This window comes from Ziziphus jujuba, chromosome 5, assembly GCF_031755915.1.
Source record: "Ziziphus jujuba cultivar Dongzao chromosome 5, ASM3175591v1".
NCBI lineage: Eukaryota > Viridiplantae > Streptophyta > Magnoliopsida > Rosales > Rhamnaceae > Ziziphus > Ziziphus jujuba.
This window is the reverse complement of record NC_083383.1, coordinates 6272116-6278950: the sequence shown is the minus strand read 5'-3', so window position 1 is coordinate 6278950 and position 6835 is coordinate 6272116.

The window sequence follows — 6835 nt, the reverse complement described above, 5'->3', positions numbered from 1 at the left end:
CGCTCTAAAAGATAGCAATGGAAAATGGAAAGAGAATTGTGAAGACATTGGCAACCTCTTAATTAAGGAGTTTTCAAATCTGTTCAAAGCTGATACTCTTCAGAGAAGCAAGCATCTTGGACATTTCATTACTAATTGCATCTCCAACAAGGATAATGTAAGTATGGAAGTAATTCCGACAGGCTGTGAAATTTGGAAAATGATACAAAGTATGCACCTAGACAAAGCTCTGGACCAGACGGGATGACAGCATTGTTTTATCAAAAATACTGGAGCATTGTTGGTAAAGATGTGGTGAACATGGTTCAAAACGTGTTTAGATTAGGATTGCTCCCAAGAGATATCAATAAATCATTTGTCATCCTGATTCCCAAAGGAAATGGGGTGTCCAAATTTAAGCATCTGTGGCCAATAAGTTTATGTAATACCACTTATAAAATCATTTCCAAGATTCTCATTGATCGGATCAAACCTCTCCTGGAGAAATTGGTGTATACGCACTAGTCAGCGTTTATGTCAGGGCAATGGATAGGTGAGAATGCTATTATAGCAAATGAAATAGTCCATTCTATGAGATGGAAAAAGGGCATCAAAGGCATCGTTGGAATAAAAATGGACATGCAAAAGGCATACAATATGATTGATTGGGTAGTGCTCACTCGTATCCTTACCTTGTTCGGATTCTCAGACAGATGCATGAAATTGATCCTTAACTACATATCTTCTCCTTCCATGGAGTTAATGCTTAATGGTAATGTCTTCGGGAAAATCCCAATGGAAAGAGGACTCCGACAAGGAGACCTTTTGTCTCCTTTTCTGTTCATCCTTGTTATTGAATTGCTGTCCAGGTTACTGCACTCTTGGGAAAGTGAAGGCAAGTTCAATGGAGTTAAACTAGGTCGGTTATCCCCTTCAATTACGCACTTACTATTTGCGGATGACATATTAATTTTCTATCAAGCCAACTTAGAGGAGGTTAGAAACGTTCTCAAATGCCTTCGAACTTACTGTAAATGGACGGGATAGGCCATGAACGTCGAGAAGTCAGGTTGCTTTTTCTCGCAAAATGTGGTTGGCAAGTCCAAAGTTGTGATCAAAAGCCTCCTTGGAATGAAAGAGCTTAATAAAGATTCTAAGTACCTCGGCTTCCCTCTATTCTTGGAAAGGAATAACGTGTGTGCGTTTGAAGAGCTGAAAAGAAATTTAGAGACTAGAATTCAAAGGTGGAAGGCTAAGTTGCTGTCCCAAGCAGGTAGGGCTACCCTCATTAAGCACGTAGCAACATCGATTCCTGTATACACTATGTGAACGTTTCTCCTACTGAAAGTGTGGTGTGATAATTTCGAAAAATTAGCAAGATCCTTTTTCTGGAATAATGATCATAAGGTAACTAGAAGTTTCATGCTGATTGCTCGGAGGAAAGTTTGTTCTCCTAAACAGTGTGGTCTTGGTGTTAAAAGGATTTGGAGTTTCAACAAGGCTTTGATAGCTAAGCTTGGGTGGAGTATGGCTACTAAACAAGACAAATTTTGGATGAAAGCCCTCAAGGCCAAACATTTCCCAAACACCACTTTCCCGAAATGTAAAAAGAAGAAAGGTTGTTCATGGCTTTGGTCTGGGGTCTTGAGCACTAAATCCCTTTTAGCTAAAGTTTTTTGCTATCAAGTTGGCAAGGGAGATACTGTAAATTTTTGGGAAGACCCATGGATTCCAAACTCCCCGAGGTTCCTGCCTAAACCTACCCACCATGGTCAACTCTCTAAAGCTGAGTAATGGTTGCTGGAATGAAGCCTATCTGGCTTCCCTTTTTGATCTAGCATCGGTGGAGAATATTAAAAGAATCTTCTGGGCTAAAGATGAAGAGAAGGATAAGATAGTGTGGTTGGGATCCAAGACAGGAGCTTTCACTGTTAAGTCAGCTTATAGCCTTGAAGAGGGGTTTATTGAAAACAATTGCGCATGGTGCAAGACTGTCTGGAGAAGCAGACTACACGAGAGGTCTAAATTATTCCTTTGGTTTGCTAACCCTTGGAGTATTAGATGGGAGAGAACAACCTGCAATAATTTGGAATCTTTCCTAAATTGTATTGTGGAGCCGCAAGGAGTTCTTCCAATGCATTCAGATGACAAAGAAGACTTTTTTTATGTTTAGCAGCATCCTTTTGGAACATATTTGGTGGATTTGAAATCGTGTAGTGCACGGGAAAGACATTGAAAGCCTGGAATTTTCCGTGCAGACAATCACCATCAGGTTTAACGAAATTAAAGACTCCATATCGCAATTTTACGGGCCGTCCAACTCTTTCATCCATTAATAGTAGACAAGGTTGGAGCAGACCGACAATAGGAACAATCAAAATCAACACCGATGCTGCTTTGAGCAAACGAGGAAGCTGTCTGGCCATGGTTGTGAGAAATGCCGCAGGAAACATCCTCCTCATCCGACCCTTCAAATCTAAGATTGATATTCCTGAGGTGGCGGAGATGGAAGCTATTCTGAAGGCTTTACAGGTGGCTTCTAGTTACGGATGGAGTAATATCTGCTTAGAATTTGATGCTTCCGCTGTCATTGATTCCTTAGCTACCAAGAATAGAAAGGCTCTTCATTGGCAAGCTGAGCACCTTGTGAATCTTATATTTCAGTTGACTCCCTTGTTTGCTAATGTGTCTTTTGTCTGGATTGCGAGAGAAAACAATAGGTGTGCTCACCTAGTTGGGCAGTGGGCTAAGAAATTTAGTTTTTTTTGGAGAGGTGGATTTATATTCTCTGCCTCCTTATTTTGTAAGTCTGTTGATTCAGGAAAGCGATCATGGTGTAGCTACCTGAATCGGGATTTGTCTGTTTATGACCCTTTCGTTTGGTTTCTCAATGAATCCCAGTTTAAGTAAAATAAAAAATAAAATAAAAAACTTTTATGAATTGCCAACATTATTCTTCAAGATGGTCTTAGAAGACAATATATCAAATTCAGGTTTTCTCATTCTTACTATCTACTATATATTATCACTTCCTATTAATTAATACTTTTCTAATAAAAATAAATAATTAATCCCTTTATTTTAGGTGGAGGGTGCGTGTGGTATATATATTATATAATTATATATCAGTCAGTAGCTTGTCGTTGGAAATTAATTAACGTGTTGGGCGGTTTGTCTTTATATATCCAGCTAAAAATCGTATCCCCTCGTAACTTTGTGATCCTAGATACAAAATTATGTACAATACCTATATATATATATATATATACAGAGATTACGAGGTCCCCGGACCATTCAATTTTTGCTCTAAGGAGTATGGCGGGATATATATAGAGATTACAAGGTCCCCGGACCATTCAATTTTTGCTCTGAGGAGTATGGCGGGGAATAGTTTGTGGTGATAAGAAAGTATAGAAGGGAATGACAGAGAGTGGAGTGGGGCACAACAATTAGACAACCAGTCATTCTAAATTTCTAACTAAAAGAAAAGAAATATATAAACATATATATTAGAAACAAGCCTTTGGTGTGGACGTTATTATGATTTGATCGTGCAAATATCTATAAAGATGATGGTTTTTAAAAAAATTATTTTTGTATAATAATATTGATAATGTTTTTTTTAAAAATTATTATATTTATAGATATCTACATTATAAAAAAAATATAAATAAATAAAAAAAAACTATGTATATATATATATATGTATTTGAGAAATTTATAACATATTTTATCAAAAAAAATTTAAAAAAATAAAATAAAATAAAAACACATAATTGATATTTTATAATAGTGAATCGTATTTGTTAAAATATTGTAAAATTATGTAAAAATTTGACAATAGATTCCATTTTATAATAGTGGGCCCAACTAAAAAGAAAAAACTACTTAATTAAATATTTAAAATTTGGTATTGTTATTTTTTTAAAATTTGTAATTAAAAAGTCAATATTAAAATTTAACATTGGTATAACAGATCATCTGAATGCCAAAAATTTAAAATAATGTTTATTATTGAAAACCGATGATACATTTGTTAATGTGTGCCAAAAAACAAAAAATCCAAATCCTTGGGCTGTTAGAGCGTATCAATACAAGTCAGTTGAAATTATTCTCAAATTTTGATCCCCTTCCATTTTGAAATACCAATAATAAGGTCAGGGTCGTTTATCTTCAAATTAATTTCCCAACTATGCATCATGCTTTCTCACATAATATGTTCTCCACTTCTGCATAATTATTATTTTTTTTATTCTACACAATCAAAACTAAAAGGAAACCGATGCACAAGTAGAATATATAAAGCAAGGGTTGCTGTGGCAGCTCACGTGCCTTGGGGCCATGCCACACTAGCCAAAAAAAACAAAAAAACAAAAAAACAAAAACAAAGTAGAATATATAAAGCTGACAATCGGTATCGATCGTCACTTATTTATTTATTTATTTATTTTAAAAAAGCTTATACTTGTATTGATTGGTATTGCTAATAAAAAAATTCGAGAGATAGTAATTTCTCTCTCACTCTTTGTTTCAATGTTATTCTATTTTTAAGTTTTATCTGCACACATTTTTCCAAACCCACTTAAGCGTACGAAACGTACCAGTTACGCTTTGAAAAAAACTGTAGCTGGTGGGCTGGGCTAGCTTTTCCATGGAAACAGCACTGGGATATCATTTGGTTCATTTGGCCCTATAAGTACCAGTGTGACAGCTATGGAGGAAAACCAAACGAAAAAAAAAAAAAAAAAGCCATGGAATCAACAATTTATAGGATTCTACAGGGACCATAGATGCAACAATGCGACTGGTGTTAACTTCACTGCAGCGCAACCATGTACCCGACATCGTCATAAGATGGCTCATACACATGTTGTTGGCCAGTCATCTTCGCCATGGTTATAAAGCTTCATGCCAACTGCAACTCTCCCAACTCCTCCAATTTGTAAGCTGTAAACTCTCTATGTTGAATAAATTAATATTTGTGGATTTGACATAATCAATTACTCACTTACAGGACCTATTTATGCCATTAATGGGATTGATTTATTTTATTATTTTGTAGTAGGACCCTTGATCACACACTTTCTATAAGACTCCAGTTGGTCCATTAGACTGGAGGACCAACTCTCTTTAAAAGCCTAATGACTTACTCATATTTTTCCTAGTATTATTATATTATTAAATTATTAGTATTTTGTATGTGTCAAAATTAATAGATAAGTTTGACTTGCAGAGACTATTTAAAGGGTCTAGGGCAAGTAGACATTATAAATACCATACGGTATTTTGATATTAGGGTTTTCAGAGATCTGAGAGTGGTTTGAGAGTAGTGTATCCATAGGCACTACTTTACGTTGTTTCTATTTTGTAGGATTAAAGATCTAATTTATCAATGGCTGCGTTTGGAGGTTAGTAATTTATGATTTATGAAATTTATTATGTATATTTAGATCCATAAAATTTCTAACAATTGGTATCAGAGCATGGTTAATATGTATAATAAATTTCATGTGATTATTCGGATTATTACTGTATGATCGGCCATTGAATAATCTATACATGTTTTTTGTTTATTTTTCCTTCTTCTCTTATTCAAATACATGTGTAGATTAAGAGAATCAAAATTACATATCTTGTGAATATATAAGATTCATGCCCGATTGTGTTTGTGATGTTTATATATTTGCTGGAATCTGTGTGATAATACTTTCGATTATGTATGCATATCTATATATAACCCGATTGCTATTTCTTCATAAAATTAAAAAAAATAAAAAAAAATCAAATCCTTAAAATCCGAATAATGGTTATTGATGCTATTTGAAAACTGGGCTATGTTTTATTGGAGTTTATGGATTGCATGTAGTAGTTTAGACTAATCAATTTGGTTCAAAACCTTATAAAATCGGTTGATTTTGAAACTTCCTTGGCCGAATATAAACCTTGCTTAGATGTTTATTTTGGGTTGATTTTGAATCAAATTAATTTGTGGGAAACGTTGCCCAAGGGAAGACAAAACTATCGCCGCTGGTATTGCCGGAAACGGAGTCCGGAACGGCGAGATAGAGCCGGGTAAGAAATCGGGTCACAGGACCCGTACAGGTAGGAATCGGGTCAGACCCGACCCGGCTAGCTGAGGAAGAAGGTGCGAACGACGTGCCGTTTTGGGCTGATTGCTTACATCATCTGCTGATGTCAGCAGATGATGTCAGCAGGCCAAAAAAAAAACTTATTTTTTTATTGATTTATTTGTTGTTTATTTATTAATTAATTTAATGATTCAATTGTTCAATTGTTCAATTTATTTATTTATTGTTTATTTATTTGTTTAATTATCACATTCCAATTTTATTAAATTAAATTAAATATTTGTGATTGGAAAATTGGATTGTATGAGCTTACCCAAAGAGGCTTTGTGCCTAGTTGGTATAGTAGTGTGGGAATTTAGGTACTCACCTGTCGTGAGACTTATGTTATCTGCATTATGTGTACTAATGTAATGTGTGTTGGCATAGTGGATGGGTTATCTTTTATTTACCTATATTATGAAATTGCCAATATGTTATTTTTCTCCCACTTATTAACCAGGGTCTATACGGGTAACTAGGCTACCCTGTTAGTAGTTTTAGTTGTTTTGTATGACACCTGAAATGGCAGTGGAAGTTAATTAAATGCCATGTATTGCAGGTTCTGAGTTGCCCTGCTGGTGATTCAGTTCAATGCATTTGATTGTGGTTATTTGGTTGACTGTCCCTAGCCCGCGTAAGGGTATCTTTAGTGCTACAAAGACCCTAAGCGATATTTATGTTTGTGTTTTTGTGTTGAGGGGCTGGAAAATAGTAACTGGATTGTCTTA